The 23760-nt window shown below is 33.8% G+C and overlaps 1 long non-coding RNA gene and 1 other non-coding gene across 2 annotated transcripts; both read left to right on the top strand.

Annotated features, from left to right (window-relative positions):
- Window positions 1-3353: 3353 nt before the first annotated feature.
- On the top strand, window positions 3354-3425 carry TRNAM-CAU. Its single transcript has one exon. It is a non-coding gene; the product is annotated as a tRNA-Met (tRNA).
- Window positions 3426-4510: 1085 nt separating this feature from the next.
- Window positions 4511-6938, top strand: LOC110023462. The gene is made up of 3 exons (XR_002293903.1): window positions 4511-5085; window positions 6590-6651; window positions 6733-6938. It is a non-coding gene; the product is annotated as an uncharacterized LOC110023462 (long non-coding RNA).
- The last annotated feature ends 16822 nt before the right edge of the window (window positions 6939-23760 follow it).

The following is a 23760-nucleotide window of genomic DNA, read 5'->3' as shown; positions in this document are numbered from 1 at the left end:
ATAAAATGCGTGGCCCGACCGGACCGGACCGATGCGTTACAGAGTCTAAGCAAATATTTTTTGCGTTATTTATCCTTGTGTCATGTTATAGGAATATTTTCTCATGTTATTCTGAATAACACATCAATAACACATCAATAATTCAAAAATATTCAAAATAACGCAAGAGAATATTTCTAAACCCTCAATAACACATTAAATAACTATAAGTTATTAATAAATATAAATTATGACATCTAAATAAATTATTTTTGTTCTATAACACACTAATAACAAACTAATAACAAACTAGTAATATATAATAAAACACTAATAACACATAATAACACAATAATATACTCCACAGCCCCCGATACAACACGTGAGGAATATTCTCTGCGTGTTATACCTCAGGTTATAACGTCGCCCCATGTGTTATACAGCCGCCCTATAACACTCCCCTAGCCTGTGGTATAACACACATGGAATATTCCCCACGTGTTATACCGCATGCTAGGGAGTGTTTAATTGTGTTATTATGTCTGTTATTACGTGTTATTAGTGTATTATTATGTGTTATTATGTGTTATTGAGTGTAAGAATATTCTTATACTCTCAATAACACATCAATAATACATGAATAATGTGAAAAATATTCAGAATAATGCGAGAGGATATTTTTATGCGATGAAATATTTTTATAACTCATCGGTCAGGCTGGTTCGCATGTTCTCATTATTTTTTCATTTTTTATATAGGTAGGTCAATCTTTCATATATCAGCACGAGATTGAACTCTAGAGCCCTGCCACAGTAATTTTTCGGAAGATTGAGACCTCCCACAAATCTCACTGAGGAACGACCGCTTTATTAAAATTATTCTTCCTGTTAACAATCTTAATTTATAATGATTGAAGACGAAATAAGAAAATCGTCTTTTCAAACTGTTGCTTTTTTTTTAATAATTAGAACAATTATTGAGCTTTCAGAACTAAATTGTCAGACTATCTTAATTCGTCTCTCTTTTCCCTGTTTTTGATGTGATCGATTTGTAATTTAGTTATATTTGCTTCTTTTTCCTATGCGTGCTGTTTTTTGTATTAGTTTTTTCTTTTCTGAGTTCAGGTGTTTGTCTCTTATGTACCGTAACAGTATTGTTTTCTTTCATACATACCACACAATTTTCACCTATTTACATATCACAACACTCTAATCCTTAAAACAACATTAAGAGAATACTTGTACTACTAACTTTTTAAAATTGGAATGCTCATTTTCATGCGTAGGTTAATGACATATCAATCGAACTAAGCCAACCTTCCGAAGTGGATGAACCAAGCTCATATGTCGGAAATGGATGAACCGAGCCCCCATATTTAAAAGTAGTTGAATAGAGAAGTGGCTGAATTGATTTCATATTTCGAAGTGGTTGGACTCATTTCTTTTAATCATGGGCGGCAGCGTATCCGGCTTAGGGAGATACAAATAGTGGAGATGGTCATCATTACCATTAAGGCCAGACACATGTCTTTCCATTTTTAAAAGTGTTGTCAGACTTCTACATATCAGTATTTTCATCAAGACACTGTGGATAAGAGTCGCATAATACTATTTTTTTTTGTTAAAAAAAAATTCATCATTGTATAAAAGGATAGTCAAGCTAAAAGAGAGAAACCTTCTCTCGATCTTCAAAAAATCTTTTAGCTCGAAAAATCTCCCATGAGCCCCTGATATTCCGGTTTGCCGGAGGCTCGAGTTCAACACATAACCTCTAAAACCTTTTTCGAGTTTTATACCATCTTTCTTTTGCCGACCCTACACATAGAAGCTTCAAGAGATATGTCATGTACAAAATGATTGTGAGGCATTTAATTAAATTTCCCAAAATATAAAATGTTTTATTCTTGATACATGTGATATTGATCATGGTTCTGAAATATTTGGTTAAGTAGTACTAATTATTTCAAATTAATTAAAAACATTATATAAATTTAGCCCAACTCTATGGCTATAAATTTAACATTAATTATTGTTTTTAATACTTAATCATTTCCAGTTAACTGTTAATGCTTAATTTAAGTAAGAATTAAGTCAAGCTTAATTGGAAAAGTTATCTATCCGCAATCCCAGCTTGACCCAACTGCGAAACATAATGAATTTTTTGGCGCAAATAGTTATGTTTAATTCAACTATTAATTTAACGCAGTTTGTTTAATATTAAATTTGATTGATAAATTATTATAAGATCTATACATAACTGTCGCAATGAGCCAGATTTGCAAGGGCCAAATCATGGCTGTAAACAATAGACTGCTAAGTTAATTTGTGATGGGCCAGAGATAAGTGCCTGCAGGCAAAAAAGCTTGAAAATGATAGCTATCAGTAGCCAACATCTTTTTTTATTTTCTTCGTGTTGAAAAACGATGATAATAAAACGAAAAATAGAGCTAGAAAAATTACACGTAGCAAAAAAAAAAATACCAGAGCGACACAAATTTACGTGGTTCGACAAATTTACCTACGTACACGGAACTGCAGAAGATTTTATTTCTTCGGAGAATTACACCATCGAGCGCATCGACGTTTACAATAAAATCTTTATTTTATTCTCTCCCTTCCCCTCTCTTTCTATTATTATCTTTTTCTCTTAGAGGACTTGACTTGGTCTGACTTTGCTTTGCTTGACTTTTTTATGAGAAGCCATAAGAGTTTATTTATAGAAACAAAGAGAGCAGTAAGTGGGAGGTAGGTGAGCGGTGGGTGGGATGTAGTAGGTGAGCGGTATGTAAGAAGGTAGGTGAGCGGTATGTAGGATTCTTAATTAAAAAACTAATTAACAACAGTTAATTAAATTATGGTGGACCGGGTCTCTACATTACCCAACACCTCAATGTATAAAGTTTATGTCTTGTTAGCTTTTAGCAAAAATAAAATAAAAAAAAAATTAAGCATCTACGTGATTTTTTGAACAATTAAACCGATACTGTTACGGGCATCATGTCGAATCATTATTAATTTGATAAAAATGAAAAAATATGATTTGGCCATTTTCATGACCTTTGATATTTAACTGTTAATTTGAAAATTGTATGAAGGATAGTGCTTGATTTGTATATAGTAATGTTTTGGGTGCCCTAATAAATATTGCTATTTACAAATCAAACACCTAATTGAATTTTTTTGAATAATTAAATCGAAGCATTTACAGGTGTCATGACCAAATCATTGTTAATTCGATATTATTGGTTCGGGTTTTCATGAAATTTGATATTTTATTGAATATGTATTAATTTGATAGTTCAAAAATATAATATACGTGGTCCTATATCTGTTGTTTTGTATTAAATATATTAAATTCTATTTTGTATTCACAAAATCAAAGTGGCGCAGCGGAAGCGTGGTGGGCCCATAACCCACAGGTCCCAGGATCGAAACCTGGCTTTGATATAAGAGAAAGGCTTCCTGCGTTTTTATTTTTAATTCGTATTTATCCTTTTTCTTTTTTGAAATTATATTTTTCCAATAATTTTTTTTGCCCTCTTCGGCCGGCGAACTAAACAATAGTTTGTTCAAAGAAAGTAAAGCCTTTTTTTTGGCCCTTTTTGCCGGTGGAGCTTCCTAAATTAGATATTATAACTATTTACATACATACCACCCAATTCTTATGTATTTACATATGAGAAATCGAAAACTTGATTTTTATATTTATACCACCCAAACCTTCTGTATTCTGAATATATATATATATATATATATATATTAAAATACTTGAAATATTTTTAGAAATTTTTAATAATTTTAAAAGCAAATTTATTTATTTTTAAAAGTTTAAATTAGAAAGATATAGAAATTATATTATTTAAATATATTTTAAAAAATAATATAATAAGATAAAATAAATGGGATGGTGATTGATAATAGAAAAAAAATGTTTATAAACACAATTTAGAATTTATGGGTGATGATAAGTCGGCATAAGAAAATTTAATAAAATTATTATTTTAATTAAGAGCTTAAATGAGTTGAATTTGAGCGAGCTGACTATGTGTTAGTGTTAGGCTCATTAATATTTTTTTTTGTTTGAAATTAGCTCGTGTTCGAAATGACTCGGAAAAATGTGTTCGTGTTGCCTTGAATATTCTTTTTCGTTTTCAGCTCGTGTTTTGACTTGAATTAGCTTATTTAAATTAATTAAAAAGACAGATGTAGGGTGTTGGATTCAAACATAAAACATTCCTTTACAATAAAATGCACAAAATCACATGGCCACACAAGAAGTGGTAATTAAAATTTATATATAAATGTATATAACTTATATAATTATTGATTTACATATTTAAACATAAATTTTTTACCATTTTATTTATATCAATTAAAAATTTTCATTTCACATTTCTTGACTTAAGAAGAATGAATTACATATATTCATGCACATATTAAATTACAAATATGTAAAAAAGCAATACTTGTGCTAAATATGTAAATAGATAAGAATTAAGTGGTATGCATGCAAATCTTCCTTCTCCGTTAATCCGGATACATCACTAACAGACAAAACCAAGAATGGACGTTCGCCGTAGGGACGGGGAGCGCATTTTCAACGCTTGACGGCGCAGCACGCTGCTGCGCCGATAAATTCGGGACTGACTCTTTCTTCTTCACGAAGTTGCTCCTCTTTCGTCGGTCAAATCTTCCATGTACTACCTTGTTCTTGGGAATCCATTCCGTTTTCAAAGGCGATAAATGACGGAATTTCACTTTACTCCCGCCTGGAAGCGATGCCCTCGATGCTAATTACAGCTTGGTATTGATTCTGGTCCAGGCTTGGGAGAGAGCGCGATTGAGAATGTTGGTTCTTGATCTTTCTGGAGTTTTAGGGTTTTAATTGTATTTTTGATGGGATTGTAAGCGCAGCGCAGAACGTGTTTGACCCAAGAGTCTGGGCTGATGTTAGTTTTCTCTGCCGTTTTCAAGATATAAAAACCGAAATGAAACTTATGCGTAATTCTGATCTGAAGCCACGGGAGAGCTAGAGGAGGCTCTGATACCGAGATGAAACACAACCTGCATACAATGAGAATAGGAGAAGAAGAAGTATTATCGGAAGGTATGAGAGCTGAAAAACTCATGTAGCATGATTCTATTAACTGTCACACAAACACGCGCGCGCGCGCGCATATGTTGGTAGGAGACGGAGAATATTGCAGCAGTGTCTGTTAGGATCCTGAGTAGTGGACCGACTGAACTGTGTTAGATATGCTGAAGCTGGTTATTAAAATTTGATACTCAAATTTTAAATCTTGGTTGAACATTAGTTTTAACCTTAAGATCAAACCACAGAACTTCAACCCATACACCCTATGATCACTCCTCTAAAACAGGTATATCTAAACCTAAATAGATCTTGGATCTTGCTTCACTCTTACCACTCCAGCCGCCCCATCATCCTTCTCCTCTGCTGCTTAGCACGAATGCTGGCGTCGTGCCATGTCCAAGGAATGTCAGGCTCTCCAACAACAAAGAACTCGGACTCTCGTTCCTTGTTCTAATTAGAATGCCCTCAACTGTTGTTGGACCTTCAAGTTGAAATTCAATCCATACTTTTCCATAGCTTGACATAAACCTGGCCTCTTCGCCCAATGCTACAAGCAAGAATACAACATCAATTATGCTAGAACATTCAGTTCCGCTGTCAAAAATGAGGACAATTTAGTATCTTCATTGTCATTTCCACCTACCTCAACTGGCCAGTGACCAATTGGATGTTCTAGTGCTTTTCTTCACGGTTCTCTTCAAAAAATTGTCTACATGATTCAACCAAAAGGCTTTCATTGATCCAACAAACCCACCTATGTTTGTGAACTTCACAACGCTCTTTATGACCTTAAGCAAACTCCACGCCAATGGAACATCACCCTTACCAATCATCTTTAGACTCTCTGCTTTCACCAAAGCTTAGTTGATCCATCTCTCTTTCTCTACATAAACAACTCTACACATCTATCTTCTAATTTATGTCGATAAACTATTAATCATCGACAGCAATCTAGGCGTTATTAACTCTACCATCACTACACTACATCAACAACTCCACATGAGGAACCTTGGTCCTACCTCCCAATTCATTGGCATTAATATATACAAACATGCCAAGGGCCTTCACCTGTCCAAGCACACTACCCCAGTAGTATCCTTAGCAGAGAATGTCTGCTCCATTGCAAACTGGCACCTACACCAATCTCTACAAAAACCACCATACTGGTCCATACCATTACCTTCAGACCTTCCTCTCTCAAATCCTCAATTCTATCGCTATCTAATCGGATCACTCCAATACCTTACCATCATCCGCCTGGACCTTGCCTTACGGTCAACCACCTTTCTTAATAGGCATAAGCCTCTCCAATACCCGCCTGAACCTTGCCTTTACAATCACCACCGGCCTGGACCTTGTCTTTACCATCACTGCAATATTCCCTCTGTCTTCTACCAACCTATGTATATATATATATGATAGTTAATAGTATAAGGTATAGAAGGCTTTCAACTCTCATGCTTTCTTGTGATACTTATATTTCTATTCCTGCTGCTTGATTTCATTTCTTGTGCAGGTTCTGTGTTTCATCTATTGGTGTGCCGGCAAAGCATTTGAACGAAGCTTCTGGGCATAAGGGTTAGTTTTCTCTGCTGTTTTCATTATATAACGAGCAAAATGAAGCTTAAGCGTGCTTCATTTATTTATTTATTTTGATAGAAGTGAAGTGCCATTTTTGAAGATGAAGCATAGCAGAACGTGTTTGGAATTCTATGCCATACTTAGAGGAAAGCAGATGCTCTGTTTATTATTCTTTATATCAAAGTATGAATGGATTTAAATTAGTAATACATTGTGCTCCATTTTAAGTAGAACAAATGTGATTGACCATTCTTTAGAAGTTGGTTCATCAATTTATTGAAGATTTTTTATTTTCACATCATTTACTTCAAATTGGATATGGTAGCCCTTGCAGTTGCAGAATTGTTGGTTCTTAGATCAATTTTAGAACATAAGTTGGGTTTTTTATGGAATAAATTAGCTTTTTCGTATAAAGCTTGCTTGCAATGTTCCTAGGTCTTTTGTAACTTCCTCTTCTTGAAATGGGGACTTGTTCTATGGATCTGAAATGAAAGACCACTTTTATGGCTCTTTGTTTTATAGCAACGTTATATTTAGGGAAATTTACATACATACCACACAATTCTTATATATTCACATATCAAATACCTAAACTTATATTTACTTTTTTTAACAAACTTGAGCATGAAATTGTGTATTTCACTTTTAAAAAGTAAGTAGTAGAGATTTTCTTGATGTGATATTAAAGATTTGAGTTTTGTATGTAAATATGAAACTTTATGTTTTTGATATGTAAATACATAATCATTGTGTGTTATGCTTGCAAATGGCCCTTACAACATCTATAGGTCTTCACGCGATATTTTTGGATATTTCCCTCACGTCTTCTATTTGGCACTACACACGCGGCTTACCTCTTACTTAGTGATCAACTCCTGTGATTTTTTTATTGTGTTATTTGCGGCTTGGTCCTTTTGTTATTTGGCTCTAATAATTCCAATGATGATCCATTTGAGATTACGGATGAGCCGGGCCAATAGATTTTTGACCTAAAATACGAAAAAGTCTAGCCAACCAAACTAACTTGAATTTTAGTTTGATTGATATTTTCTAACTTGATCAAATTTTAGTTTGATAGGTTTGAGTTCAGTTTCATTATGGATGAATCGAGTTTAAAATAAATATTTTGGGAGGGATTAAAATAAAATTTATAGAGCGGATTAAAAATATAAATAATTTTCAAATTAAGTAGTCAACCTCATATTACTATCATCACATCATAAATTAATATGTTGGATTTCATTATAGCTAATCAAAATTATTTGCAATCCAATGAAGGTCACACCTGAACATCAAGGAAAATATGGAATCAGCATTTAGTTAGTATATATTATGTAAGATATATATTAAATCGATTATGCTTTATTTTTTTAATCAATTTTAAAAAATAACAGCTAAAACATAAATAAAAAAGGTCAAAATTACAAAAACAATTAAACCAATGCTTAAACAAGCAAACTTAATAAACCAAGTAAGATTATTGATTTGATTATGTAAGCAAATACCCAATACTTCATATCATAATTCATCCTTAGATTCTTTTTTCTTTACACTTATCTTCGGGATTCGTAACCGACATATTAATTATAAAAATTATGGACAATCACACTAACATTATTCCCAGAGCTATTATTGAAGATAAAATCCATTGGTGGGTATTAGGGTTGTAAACGAACCGAGCTTGAGCGAGCTAAGGTTTAGCTCTTGATCGACTCGTTTGAAATTAATTTTGTTCGAAATTGCCTTGTGTTTGAAATTTCTTGTGAACAATGTGTTCCTGTTTAGCTCAATTTACATATTCTTATTTGTGTTCGACTCAAAATTGACTTGTTTAAATTAATTAGAAAAATATATGCTAGGGGTTGAATTTGAACCTGCACCATTTCTATGCATTAGAAGACGCAGAACTATATGACCACACATGCTATGGTTATTTAAACTTAGATATAAATATATGTAATATAATTAATATATATAATTGTCTTATTTCGAACTAAAACAAGTCGAACACGATCAAACAAAGGGTTGTTCGTGTTAAGCTCGTTTATAATTCGAGCTTAAAAAAACTTTTCTTGTTTAGCTTGCTTACTTAACAAACGATTTGAACACTAGCTGTTCGCTAACAACAAGCTTTTTTTGATAGCCCTAGGTGGCTAGTGTTACATGTACTTTGTGCACTTGTGAGATACACTTGCTTTTGATCATTTGTAGATATTTCTAAATAAAATCTTGGAGCTGCACTTGCATCTATTGAAAAAATTATTTACTAAAAATTTTATTGGCGTCAAAGTTTTTCAAGCCATTATTAATTCTCAAAAATGATATAATATCAAGATTAGATCTCAGCCTTGTACATGTCCTAACAGCTCAGACAACCTTTTCTAAAAATGGACAGCTCGTTAGAAGCCTGCTCCTTGATGCATGAAACATCTTGCACCTTGGGTGAAATTCACAATGGGCGGGATTCACCTTTGGAGAAGTCCAACTCAAGAATACAATCTTCTTAGGAGTATTTTATCTTCAGCATCATGATATAAATTGAATGTGAAATCGAATCATTAGCCACAATGCATAATCCTTGTATGTTTCTCCATTAGAGAAAATTTCAATTTCTATAATAATACGAGGAACAAAGATCAAAGTTCTCACATTTATGACCAACTTCCAAATATTTGTATTATTGCCACTCTCCAAAAGTCAAGTATTAACTAGAAACACATGATCTGAAATGTGAAGGAAGGTTCTTTTTTTTTATTTTTGAATCTCCAACTCTCTTTGCTTTTATTTATTATTCTCTAAAATCTTTGGAGAATAATAAAAATTAAATAGCTCACTCATAGTGGACATAGGTTTGCAAGGTTGAACCACTCTAAATTTTTGTGTGATGTATTTTTCTTTCTTGCGTGAATTTTCTCGACGTTTCTTATTTGTGGATTAAATTGAATCAAAATAAATTCTCTTATTCTTTTCCTCAAACTACAATGCACAAATAATCTTCATCTTCTTAAGTAAAATTTTGATGTTACCTTCTCTGGCAGAGCCTTTTTTGTCATTTAGGCTAAATCACTGATCTTGATAACTGAACTATTGAGTTGTTGGATATTCTTCTCAAGAACAATTGACATTGCTATTCTTGATAACTTAATTATTTAAATGCATTAAGAGTTTGTTAAAAGCATATCCATTGCTCATCACAAGATGTATTTAACCATGTTTGCACGAGCATGCGACAATGGCTTTTGGATTGGGGAAGCTTTCATGTAAAGTATGTTGTTGTAATAGAAACTAAGTGTAACCATTTACCTTTAAGAAATTATGTGTCAGAGTAATTAACAATGAATCTAATCTCGAACTCTTAACTAAGATTTATTGGATGATTTATTGTGATCAAAGTGTTGAACACTAGCTTAGACATAAAAATGATCAGAAGGACCTATTGAAATGACGGTGGTTGTCTTAGAAGGGAAGCGATTGAAGAGATGTTAGAGAAAATGTGGATAGAAGGCCTTGTTTTCTTTCTTCTTACGAAGAAAAGATTTATCTTTTTAATTATTTATTTGTAGTATCTGCGTTCTTTTTATTAGTGAACATGCGTTTATTTTGTTTTTAGAGGCCAACTACTCTTTTGAGGAAATTTCAGTTCCACTATTCTTTGGAGGAAATGTGGGACCCATTAACTAGAGATAGGTGTAAATTTATGTGATGAAGGTAATTAAGAGGACAAATTGGATGTTTTGCAACCCCGTGCTTTGTAAAAATCTGTAGTTATTGATGATATGATTAAATATATTCAATGAATAGGAAATTGATCGAGTCATTTGACTATGGCTATCTTGCTCACCTTAAATTGAATGTTGAGTTAGTTGAGCCGAGTTATTAAATCCAAACCAACATAAATTAACATATAATTTTGGATATATGTTGCACGAAATATTGGTGCGAAGTGTTACAGCAACTATTACAATCAATCACTTCCCATAGGCCATAGCCATTTGCACTGTGTGGTGTGAATTCTGTTGGTCCATTTTTTATGGCATCTTGAAAATGATGCTTCATATTATGATAATGGATTACTCACCAAATAGGTAATGGCCACGACATTGGCCCATCCTACAATTGCTGTAGTTGTAAATTTTCTCTGGACAAAAATATTCGTAAGGTTTGATATGTCTTAGAAATGATAACTTATTCTAAACCACATGTTGCAAGTAAGAAATCCTCTAATTTCTATGCTGATAAAGGAGTAAACATGAATATTTTCTCAGTTCATCATCATCGAATAAACCGTTAAGTAGGGAAATGAACATGTTCATCATTAATCTTTTAAAAAAAAGATAGAGAACATTAAGGAATGAAATTGCTGAGTTACCATCTATATTATGAATTTAGAAAATTGATTCCTCTTCAATCATTATAGAGATCTTATTCTGTAGTTTTTGGATTTGAAGTAATGACTATGAAAAAAGTATATCTTCTGACCTCCACATTTAAGAAGGTTTTTTTTTTATATAGGGATGTAGTTCTGGATTGGATCAAGGAAAAATAAGTACAACTACTAGATTTTAGAATAAAGGCAATACAAAAAATACAAGCTCACAAAAACTTGAGTTGCACTCTTTATCCATAGCAAGTATAGTAATATCAGAGATTTTTATCACGAGGATCTTATTATCAAGAAAATCAACTTCTGTGAAATCATATAAATTTATAGTTGAGATTTTAGCTTGAAAATTATTCAAATATTGAATACTTTTTTTTTGGGCTTCGATCGAGCTCAAATTGAGCCAAACAAGTTGATTCATGAGCTTTTTTTTTTAATTATAATTTTTAGCTGATTTTGAGCTAGGCTTGGAGCAAATTGAATCAGCTATCATATAAAAGGTATGCATATTTTTTTATTTCACACACTCACACATTAATATTAAATATTTTAAAAGATAAAAAAGAAAAATAAATCATTTCGACTCATCTTTTAAGCTGGCTCAAAATCTAGTTTATCGGGCAAAAAAAAAAAAAACAAATCAAGTTGGTCTACGAGTTTGTTTCAAGCAAACATGTATATACTTGATTATATTTTGAATCGGCTATATCAGCTTAAAGTCAGATTTCTCTCGCCTTGCACAAATTCAAAGTTCTCACTTAATTGGCTGCATTACATCATTAAGAGAAACTCGACAAAGGAGCTTACAAACTCCGAACTTGAGATGGAAAAATTGCTCCAAGTATAATGAATTCTAGCGACCTAAAGATATTTTATCTTTAAAGCGACTAATGCTTATTTATTGCATCCAGTTATATAATTGATTGGACATTAGTCCCTATGAATTATAGATAGATTGGCTTTTTGCATACCAACTAGTTGATCTACGTGCTTATAAAATTAATCTCCTTGAATTATGGTTAGATTAGATTCCTACATGTCACCTCCCAATCTGTGTGCTCATGAATCCCGCCTTAACTATCTATGTGCCCTAATCTATCGTAATTAGTTGTATGGTTAAATTTTTGCTTATGATTGTATATACTTCCTATTATGTAATCCTCTTACTATTGTATAAATATAGATCAAAAGATGGAATAAAACTCGATCAATTTCTTGCTTTAATTTATCCATCATTGTTTAGAGATTCTTATCAATCAAAAGGGAGCATCCTCGTTGTCCATGTGTTGGAGTTAAGGGGTGTGCAAATGGTTAATTTGGATGGATCGATTCACCAATTAGTTAAACTGAATGAAGCGGAAATCTAAAATCCTAAAAACCAAACAGACCAAGCTTTACTAAAACCAATTCAAGCCATACACTCGGTGTTGAATTTTCGCCTAAGAATAAAAGTTATTTAGGCCTGGACACGGTTATATTCACACTCAGAGATGAAGTAATCTATTATGGAAATCTGTTAGCATTGATCATGACCTAACCACCTCCTGGAAATTTAGTACTAAACTGGTGAAAGAGAAAAAATTAAAGGAAATAAACTAGATTGTAAATAGGTAGTAAAATTATACCATGCAATTATAGAAATCAGCAAAAAAATTGATTTTGATTTTTTATAGGTAGTAAAGCTGCTTTCATCACAAGAAGTTAGAATTTATATTAACATGTTTTTTTTTATTTCATAGTTTTATTTGATTTTTAGAATAATAACGGGTATCCCTAGCCGTTATTAATATTCAGAATTTTATATTATTTGCTTTCCTATTTCCCTTTATTTTTTTTTATTCATTTCCTTACGAGTGTTCTTTGTGGTAGTAGGGTTTAAATATCTCTTTCTATCAATAAGATATGTTGCTCTACTCCAAAATCTCAACATGGTATCAGAGTTGGTTTCTAACCCTAGATCCCAGTCACTGCCAACCTTCACTGCAACTGTCGTTGATCTTCCTTGTAGTATCTCCCATAGGGTCTCCTAGCCGCCGGCCCTTCCGGTTGGAGTCTGCAGCTGCCAGCCCTCCCCTGCTGTCTCCTACAGTCTCCGACCTCCTTGGCAGCCGCTGAGCTCTCCAATAGTCATCGGCCTCCTCTGTGTAGGTACATATTCTCCCTTCGGCCGTTCCTGCAGGTACTCTTTGCTGTTTTCTCTGACGCTTGTTCTCTCCTATAGTTGTTTGCATGACATGCAATTCAGCCGTCAACTGGTGGCCTAAAGCTGAAATCCAACGATGTCTCAGAATCCCATCCACGTTTTCTTTGGCTCAGTCGGAATCATGACGAACTCCTCCAGCACTGAGCCATCCTCAGAAAGGGTTCTTGATTCCATCAGAGGTTCGACTCTAACATTCGTTCCCCTGCAGACCAGAGGACCATAAAATAACATGAACTTCTTGATCACAACTCACAAGCTAAACAACATTAAATTTCTGCTTCGGTCTTAGCGGTGTCTTTATTCATCAAAGGATGTGGGAAATCCAGTCACTCACAGGTATGATTCGTGAATCTCTAAAGACTGACCCGCATATGAAGTTTGGGAAATGGAGAACTCCATGGTCATGTCGTGACTGATCAACTCTATGGAACCGTCGAATGACTATTTATATATGTTCCTCCCTTTCTCTAGTGCCCTCTGGACGGCAGTCTGTGATACCTAATCATATGTCAGAAATTTTTGCCAACTTTATGAGATGTCTAAGAAGATCTGAGAGGTAAAACAAGGATCAAGTTCCGTGACCTAGTACTACAATGACCTGGTTGCACTATGGATGAAATGTGACATGTAGTACGTCTACACTTGGGACTCTCGGACTGAACTTTCTCTCTTCCAGAAAATTGTAAAAAGTATCACATGTTCAAACTCTTAGCGGGCTTCAATAAAGGCTTTGACGATGTCTGGGCCATATTCTTAGCCAGGATCCTCTTCCTTTTACTCGTGTTGCTTTCACCGAGATTCACCACGAAGAGAGTCAGAGACTTGTCATGCTCAGCACTTCCACCCCTTCAACTGAGTCATATGCCTTTGTCTCTAATAGTGCTCAACCTTTTTCCATGCCATCCCAGACAATTCACCCGACTTGTGACTACTGTCACAAACCCAGCTACACTCGTGACAATTGTTGGAAGCTCCACGAAAAACCGGCATACAATTTTTTTTCCAAATCCTCTGTTGTCAAGGGTCTCACTATAACATCAGAGTCTATCATGGTTCAATTGGCTCCTAACCAGAGCATTTCAGAATCCTCTGACTCTCTGAAAAGTCAGATGGAGCACTTAGTCAAGCTATTTGAATCCAATGAGTTCTCTGCTGGCCCATGGACTTGACACGTCGGCCTTGGTGCTATTCCTATGAAACTCATGTCTTTTATCTCCTTTAGTCTCTGTATCATTGATTTTAGTGGGACAGACCACATGACTGGATACTCGCAAGCTTTCTCGACATACTATCCATTTTCTGGAAAAGATAATCTGAATTGTTGATGGCTCTTATAATTCAATTGCTGGTAAAGGGTCTGTTATTCTAACAATTGGTCTAACTCTAGAATCTTTGTTACATATCACTGTTGAATTGTAACCTTTTATCTGTCAGTAAGTTGACGTATGATATTGATTACGTTGTTCATTTATCTATTGATGTTTGTGTCTTTCAGGCCGTCGTTTAGGGATGATGATTAGAATTGCTAAGTGGGTAGCTACTCTACTACTTCCAAGAGAAAAACACGGATAACGAGAACATACCACTCAGTATTTGTTGTTTATGTCGAGTCATTGAATGTCCTACTATGTTATTACATTGTTGTTTGAGTTATCATAGTTTTCAATATTTAAAACATTTGTATCCATTGATGTTTTCTAATAAAAGTATTTTTAGTTTCAATTATTAGACGTGTGAGTTAGCCAAACATCATCGGGTTCTTTAGCCACCCCGCACTTACACACATTCCAATTCTTTTTCACTCATTCACAGCGACGTCCTCTCGTATTGTCAGCTATATCAATAAAATGTTGTTCCTTACTTTAATTGATGACCCTACTCGGATGGTATGGACCTATATTTTAATAGACAAATCAGAAGTTGTTATCACCTTCCAAAACTTCTGCACCTTCATTTTAACCCAATTCAAAATTGCAATTCAGGTCCTTCATATCGACAATGGTCGTGAGCTTTTTAACTCTATTTTAGGTGAATTATTGGGGAGTAAGGGTATCCTCTATCATAGCCCTTGTACAAACACTCATCAATAAAATAGGTTAGCCAAGACGAAAACTGACACCTCCTTGACGTTGCTCGCTTCATTATTTTTTAATCTAATGTCTCGAAAATTTATTGGAATGATGTCATACTGACTGTCACATATCTCATAAATAGAGTCATCTCTAAAATTTACAACTTCTGAACCCCCTTAACCATCTTGATGTCATGTTTTTTCTGTCAATCAAGTCTTCTCCAATTTAGATCCCAAAATATTTGGATGCACGACCATTGTTCGGAACACTGCCCCCACTTAGAGTAAACTTCAGCTAGATCCACAAAATATGTCTTCCTAGGGTACTCCGTTTCTCAAAAATGATATCGATGTCTTGATCCTATCACAAACAAAATTTATGTGAGTGTTGAAGTTTCTTTTTTTGAAAGTGTTTCATATTTTCCTAACTTGATCTCAAGTGAGGGAGAGCTAGAGTTCTTAAACAATATTCGTTATCCAATTCCTATGGTTGTTCCCCCCACCGAGGAATCCATGGTTTTTGTTGTTCCACCATCTCCTCCTCCCACTCCTTGTGTCTACACTCGGCACACTAATCCCGATGCCCTTACTTTGGAGCCTGCTACCTCCTTTCAGGACCTTGAATCCACTCCTAACGACATCTCCAACACTACTACTCTAAATGAGGAGGCGAGTTCCTTGAGTAAGGTACGTAATCAGACATGTACTCTTTATTCTATGAAAAAATATGTATTTTTTCGTTGTTTGTCGCCGACTTACAGAGCATTTGCTACTGCCCTGACAAATTAGCAGATCCCGACTACTATTGAGTCTGCATTAGCGGATCCGGCCTAGAAATCTGCAACAATGGAGGAGATGAATGCCTTTCAACAGAGCCATACATGGGACATTGCAGATATTACTCGTAGTAAGAAAACAGTGGGATGTCGATGGATTTTTAGCATCAAGTTCAACTCGAATGGATCCTTTGAAAGCAACAAGACACGGTTGGTCGTCAAATGATATTTACAGACCTGCGAATTTGACTATGAGGATATATTTGCTCCAGTTGCCAAGTTAAACACCATCCTGATCTTGTTATCTCTTGCGATGAAGTTGGATTGACTCTTACTCCAGGTCGATGTCAATAATGCGTTCCTGAACAGAGATCTTACAGAGGTGTTCATGTCCCTTTCCCTTAGCTTTGACTCTACTACCTCCCAAGGGCAAGTGTGTCGGCTGCGAAAGTAATTCTATGGACTAAAGCAATCCCCACGGGCCTAGTTTGATAAGTTCACAATAGTAGTAGCGGGTCATGGTTTTACTCAGACTCAATTAGATCACACTCTCTTCTTTCACCATTCATTCGATGGGCAGATTGTTATTTTTATCATGTATATGGACAGTATTGTGCTCATAAGAAATGATCTACCAACATTGGAGCCTTTTGAAAGACATTCTAACTGAGTACTTTGAAATGAAGGATTTGGTATCCCTCTGATACTTCTTAGGCATGGAAGTTGCTTGGTCATCTCAGGGCATTAAGCGCAAATATGTGATTGACCTGTTAAAAGAAAACAATCTGCTTCTATGCAAAACTGGTGGTTGTCCCAATGGATCCAAATGAAAAATTATATGATGTTCCCAATGTTGTTTGTGTTAACAAGTTTCACTGTTAGCACCTTGTGGGGAAACTCATCTATATCATTCATACAGGCTGCGACATATGCCACACGATTGTTATAGTAAGCCAATTCATGCATGCCTATAAGCTCCAACTCCACGTTGTCCATTGAATTCTCCACTATTTAAAGAACACACCATGCTCAGGTTTGTATTTTCCGCATCACAACTCTCGTACCATTGTTGTTTATACAAAATTTGATTGGGTTGGATCAGTTTATGACCGACGATCTACTTCCGGGTACTGTTCATTTGTGTGGAGAAATCTTTTCATATGGAAAATCAAAAAGCTGTCAGTGGTTGCCCGGAGCAATGCTGAAGCTGAATTCTGATCCATGCCCTTGAGGATTTGTGAAGCTTTCTGGTTATGCATCATGTTCTGCGAACTACATATGCTAACCTGCGGCCTTTTGCAGCTGTTCTGTGATAATAAGGCCACCATTAGAATTGCCCACAACCCGATCTAGTATGATCGTACCAAATATGTGGAGATTGACACACACTCATCAAAGAAAAGCTTGAGTTCGGGGAAATTTTTGTTCCTTTTGTGCCCTCCAGTGACCAACTAGTGGATATCCTTATAAAGAACCTTCTTGGCCACTGTTCTACGACTTCAAATCCAAGTTGAAAATGATTGACATCTATGCTTCAACTTGAGAGGGAGTATTAGATTATTATAATAATAACGATTAGCCCTAGCCGTTATTAATTTGCATACTTTTGTATTATTTGCTTTTAGTTGCTTTAATTTGATTTCCTATTTCCCTTTATTATGTTTTTTATTTTTTTTCCTTACAAGTGCCCTTATAATAGGGTTTATATACCCTTGTTTCATCAATAAGATATGCTGACTCCAATATTTCAACAGTTTCTATTTTGCATGATGGGAAAAACAGTAATAATTGTTGTATTTATCAAATATGACAAGATTGACAATTTTTTTTCTTTTAGAAGAGCATCCTCATGCATCTTGCAACCATTTAAAATAAGTGTCAAAATTGTCTCCTGAATATTTGAATGGGGCCATTTTAGTTTCAGAGCCTATAAAAGTTCCAAATTAGTCATCGCATTATGTTAACATGAGCTGAAAAGTGCTCGAGGAGGATTATTTTACCCCCCTTTAAAATATTCTGGGGATTATATTCACACTTTTATAGATTTTTGGGCTAGAATGATCCCAACAAAGAGTTAGGAGACCACGACACTTTTTTCCATTTTAAACAAATCTGTATGACTCGTTTGCTTTTGCCATAGGTGCCCTGAAGTCCGAAAAGACTTCTAGATGGTTTACAACTCGAGGGTACAAATTTTGTTTTTCTCATCAAGCTCGAACTTCAGGGTCCTGATCTGATTCTTAAGATCATCCTTAATTTCCTCATTGCCTTGTGGAATTTAATTGATCCTGTAGTTGTTTTTTAAACGGTTTGATTATTTTATCTTTTTTTATCGAGCTGATTTGTCTGCTTTATTTGATCTTTAGATTCAATCACTAACACACAAAATGAGATTCCTCCTGTCTATGGGATGACAAGGACTTTCATGGCAAAATGCACAAATTGATCTTTCTTATTAATGATTTTAGGTTTAATTTCTATTCCATTTAGTTGAGTTGCTTACATACAATTTGACATATAAATATCACAGAATAAAAATAAAAATATTATTTTTGGCAGAACTATCATTCCACCTAAGATGCCACATAGTGATGGATACTCATGTTGCTGTCCTGATGGGAGCTTTGTATTGTTGGAAAGCTAGTTTGGAGCCATTTTTTGGAAGATTTTGGAGAATTTTTTTATGGACTTGAGAACTTGTGTGCTGATCTCCTGTGTTTATGTACCCTATGTATACTACGCTATATCAAAAAACAAATTACAATAAAATGCAAAAAATGAAATGCTTGTATTGCGTTATCATTATAAAGGTTTAATGTGAAAAAAATGAAGTTGTCATCCAAATCATCTCCTTGAAAGTATCTTTTTAGGTGACATTTCTCTTTCAATCTCTTGGATAGTTCCAAGCTATTTTATTTTATTTAATAAAGTACAATCTTTTACATTTTTGGTGGTAGCCTTGATTCAACTCAGAAATCCTTAAAAACTTGGGAAGGTCTTTTTTCTTTTATATGTTTGAGTTTAGTTTTCCCTACCCATTGAGAAAGGCTTTGTAGTTATACTTGTTGGGTGTAGGAGTGTACATCTTTGGTTGTATTCATCAGGATAGGAGAATACAAAGGGTATTAGGCTACTCTTCCATCTAGGGGAGGGTTTTTTCGCCATAAGGAGTGATCTTAGTGGAACCACAAGCAAGATGATGCTTATGCGTATATATTGACTGTTTCAGTGCCAAACTACTTAAAAATTGGGAAAATTTACATAGGTGGCACACAGTTATTATATGCTTGCACCTAAACTTCATATTTACATACATAGTGTTTTATTGTTTTAAATTTATGCATGAAAATGTGTATTTGACTTTTAAAAAGTGGTACTAGAGCTATTTTGAAGTGATATTAAAGATTTGAGTAGTATATGCGTAAATATAGAGGTTTTGGTAAGAAATATGTAAATACATAAGAATTGTGTGCTCGATATGTAAACGCCTCTAAAAATTATTGTCGTTTTTTCTATAGCTAGATCTACTTTTCTTGTTCATTTATATTATGTGATGATTTGGTGTTTTGGCGATCACATGCTGCATCGCTTAAATAATTTTTATACTTGCGATAGATATCATTATACTTGATTTTTTTAGTATAATATTCTCTCCATCACTGCTGCATAAACATTCATATCTTGCATATTGATCATTCATATGGTTATTTGTTGAATACATGCTTGTGTGCCATAGTGATTGATGAGTTCTATTTACTTGTGCTTAAACTCAACAAACTCAAAACTTATCCATTGTTCAACTTTATAAGCACCATCTTTGTTGTTGTCTTTATGCAACTTTTGTGTTTCATGATTCATGCGACGAAAGTCTTTGAACTTTTTGTAAATTATTTATATTGTGCCTATCGATCTCACACTCGCACATCTTATTCTTATACTCAACACCATAGAATGTTATGTTATTGCATTTGTAGAAAAGTTTTACTTGAATTCGAGTTTGTGTTCTAGTTTTATTGATCGTAAGATTTTTATCACCATATAACTACCCTAAACTCTATTTTGACACTTTTGTAAACTCTAGGACTAAAATGGTCCCATGTAAATAGTCGGAGATTATTTTGGCACAATTTTATGAAGAATTAATTATGATAGTGTTTTAGACTTCAAAACTCTTATTAATTTTTAATTGCGTTCCGAAAATCAAGGAATCCATATATTCTATCACTTTTATAAGTTAAATTTTCTCATCACAAGAAATAGATGTAATGTATATGCCAAAGTTGAAACCATAAGGTTGATTCATGAAAGAATTAACAATATCACATTTATGCAATCAAGAATATAATACAACACTACACTCAAGACATTTCCCCAACGTTCTTTATAATCAACATGGAATCGAGCTTGGTATTTAGTGTTCTATGCTAGGTGTGAATGAGACAACTTAGAGCGAGTTTAAGGTTCGTTTGTGTTCGACCCGTTCGATATTTTTATTTTATGCGTATTCAGCTCATGTTCAAAATGGCACATGAATTGTATGTTTGTGTTCGGCTTTGTTCAATCTCATTTGTTCGAATTAAACTCGTGCTTAACTCCATATAATAATATATTAAAATTTTATAAACTAAATTATAAAAATTAAAATCTTATTTTAAAACCAAATTAAAATACTATATTTGCCATATTTTTTTCAGGCATTTACATACATACCAAGCAATTCTTATGTATTTACACATCCAACACAACTTTTGGGCAAAATTTTTAATTTGCCATTTGCAGACATAGCACCCAATTTTTATGTATTTACATATCCATCACAAATTTTATTTTTCATTTGCAATCCTAATTAAATTTATTTTAAAATTAATAAAATTAAAAGTTTTTTTTAATATTGTATTAAAAATTAGCATATAATTAGTATATTAATATTAATTTTAGTATATTAATATTAATTTTCTAATTAATTCAAATCAAATCAAGTTGAATATGAAAAATCAAAACAAACAAATTTACTCATGCTTGAACTAGCTTTTTTGACAGCCCTATTCTATACCCTTTTTTTATTTTAGTTTAGTAGTTATGCGAGCCGAGCACATGCGGTGGGTCCCGCATTTCTCTGTTGTCCCTTTCTTTTAATGATTACTATTGAAAGAGATTGATGTAGATTGCACATTTATATCGGACTATTTTTCTTTTGATCATTGATGTAGGAATGACTTAAGACTATTATGCGAGCTCATATGTCTAAGAATTCGAGTACCACACTCTACATTCGGGGGAATCAAACCCAGATTAGAGGGGAATTATAACTGAAAAGCAGATCCTTGACCAACTGATCTGATGGAGGCTATGATACGAGCCCCAAACCACCTTCAGGTCCATAACCACTTGATCTAGAGTTGCAAAGTAGATGCACTCAGACAAGTTCAAACCCATGATCCCGGGGGACTTGAAACTGACTTCGCCGATGCCAACCAAAGCGACAACGAGTGACATATATATGGGTATAAAGCTTAAGATAAAATTACACTAGCCAGTTCAAGTAATAATAAAAAAAGAGGTTTTAAAGCATCATCATTATTTTCATAGTCGTTAATATTAAACAGCTAGAAGTGATATCACTGCTGTTAAATTGTTTAATAAAAATAAATATATAAGAGTACGATAAAAAAAAATAATAAATAAATAATATTCTTAGAAATGATGATATGTTTTAACAATAAAAATTATAAGATTATTATATACGATTTAGATGAATATGATATCATAATTATAGCAATTAATACATTAAATAAGCTATTAAAACTTTAATTAGTATTGTCAATGTATTCATAATCATCAAAATCAAAGATTTGGATGGTATAAATATAAACTTAATGTTTAGGTGTTAGATATGTAAATACATCGGACATAGGAATTGAATGGTATGCATGTAAATATCCCAAGAAGAATATACGTTACATGATATTGAAAGTCATTATTATTATTATTATAACTATTAAGAATCTATTTTTGTAAGTATATTATAATTGATCATAATTCTTTTTTTTAGGTCCATTATTCATGATCATAATTTCTTGTGGAAATAAATTGCATTTGTAATTAATAAATGACATTTTATTATCAAATTTTTCTCGCAAATAAATCAATTTATACCATATAAAATATTTAAAAAATAAAAGGGCTTTTAATTAAATACCACCAATTTCTTATGTTTTAATATGTCTTAACACCCAAACTTTTATTTATATACATTATTATCATCTAAACCTTTAAAATCATATAAAAAAACATCACTAGTTAAATTAAAAAAGTGAAATGCACCATTTCATGCATAAGGCGTGCCTCTCTCTCTCTCTCTCTCTCTCTCTCTCTCTCTCTCTCTCTCTCTCTCTCTCTCTCTCTCTCTATATATATATATTGCATACATAAATATAAGCATACCAAAATTTTTTCTAAAGCCAACTTAAGGAATCAAACTCACATGCCGAAGTGGTTGAATTAGGCCCACCCATCGAATTGGCTGATTCAATTGTCTTTATCTTCCTTGAGAAGAAAGCTTAGCCTAGCTATAAGAGGGTGGCTATCCGGAGATACCAACACGCCGAAGTGGTTGAATCAGAACCATCTATTGAAGTGGCTGATTCAATTGTCTTTATTTTGCTTGAGAGGTAAACCAAGCATACCTATAGGAGGGTGACTATATGGGGATGCCATCTAACATTGACATTCATCCATCATTCAGTAAAAATGCCAGTCGACGCTGTGGATTCAGTCTTTTCGACCAGATATTAGAGAAACTAATTGTACTGACAAAACTTGATATTGGTTGACAATATCCATTGTCCACCCCATTGATTTTGCATCATGACAAGAGAGAGAGAGAAAATGATACAATATTGGATGTATTAATTAGAATAATTTATATTGTTTCTCTTTAATGTACAAAAGGTAGAACAGAAGAGAGGGGGGATCTTCTACTCTTCCAAAAATGGCTCTACATCAACCTCAAAAGAATTTTCTTTCTGCTTGTTGGAGATGAGAAATTAATATATTCATGAAGGTTCCTTCACAGTGATATCATTCATCTCATTCTCTCTTCCTAACATTTCATTTGCGAATCAAGTTCTTTTACAACGAATAATAATGGATCATCTGTCCTAAAACAAATTCAACAGGCACACACACACACACGTAACAACCAAGGAAAAATAGAATGCAAAATCAAAGAAAACAGAGAGCAGAAGCAAGTAACCTGTTACATCATACGGATGAACTATATGTCTATTTCATCCATATGCTATAAACAAGCTACTTGCTTCTGCTCTCAGTTTTCCTTGCTTATGCATTCTATTTTTTCCTCTGTTGTTATGATATCAAAGCCACCGGTAATTGCTTGCCTCAGCTCCTCGTGTGAGGCATGCCCAACATTCTCGGCTTCTCATTCTCTACTCTCCTACGTTGCATGTGTGTTCGTCTCTAATGAGACAATCATTAGCCCGTCCTTATCTCATTAGATCAAGTTCTTCTACAAAATTAATCGCAGGCTCCACTGAGAAATTAAAACTAGAAAAAGAAGAGTAAAAAAACTCAATTATTAATTTCCTAGTGGAGGAACAGAATCAAGAACTACCTCTCTAATAATATATAGTTTGGTAAGAGATCACATCATCTT

This window comes from Phalaenopsis equestris, unplaced genomic scaffold, assembly GCF_001263595.1.
Source record: "Phalaenopsis equestris unplaced genomic scaffold, ASM126359v1 Scaffold000224, whole genome shotgun sequence".
NCBI lineage: Eukaryota > Viridiplantae > Streptophyta > Magnoliopsida > Asparagales > Orchidaceae > Phalaenopsis > Phalaenopsis equestris.
Note: the sequence above shows the minus strand (reverse complement) of the source record. Positions and strands in the feature narration are given on the sequence as shown.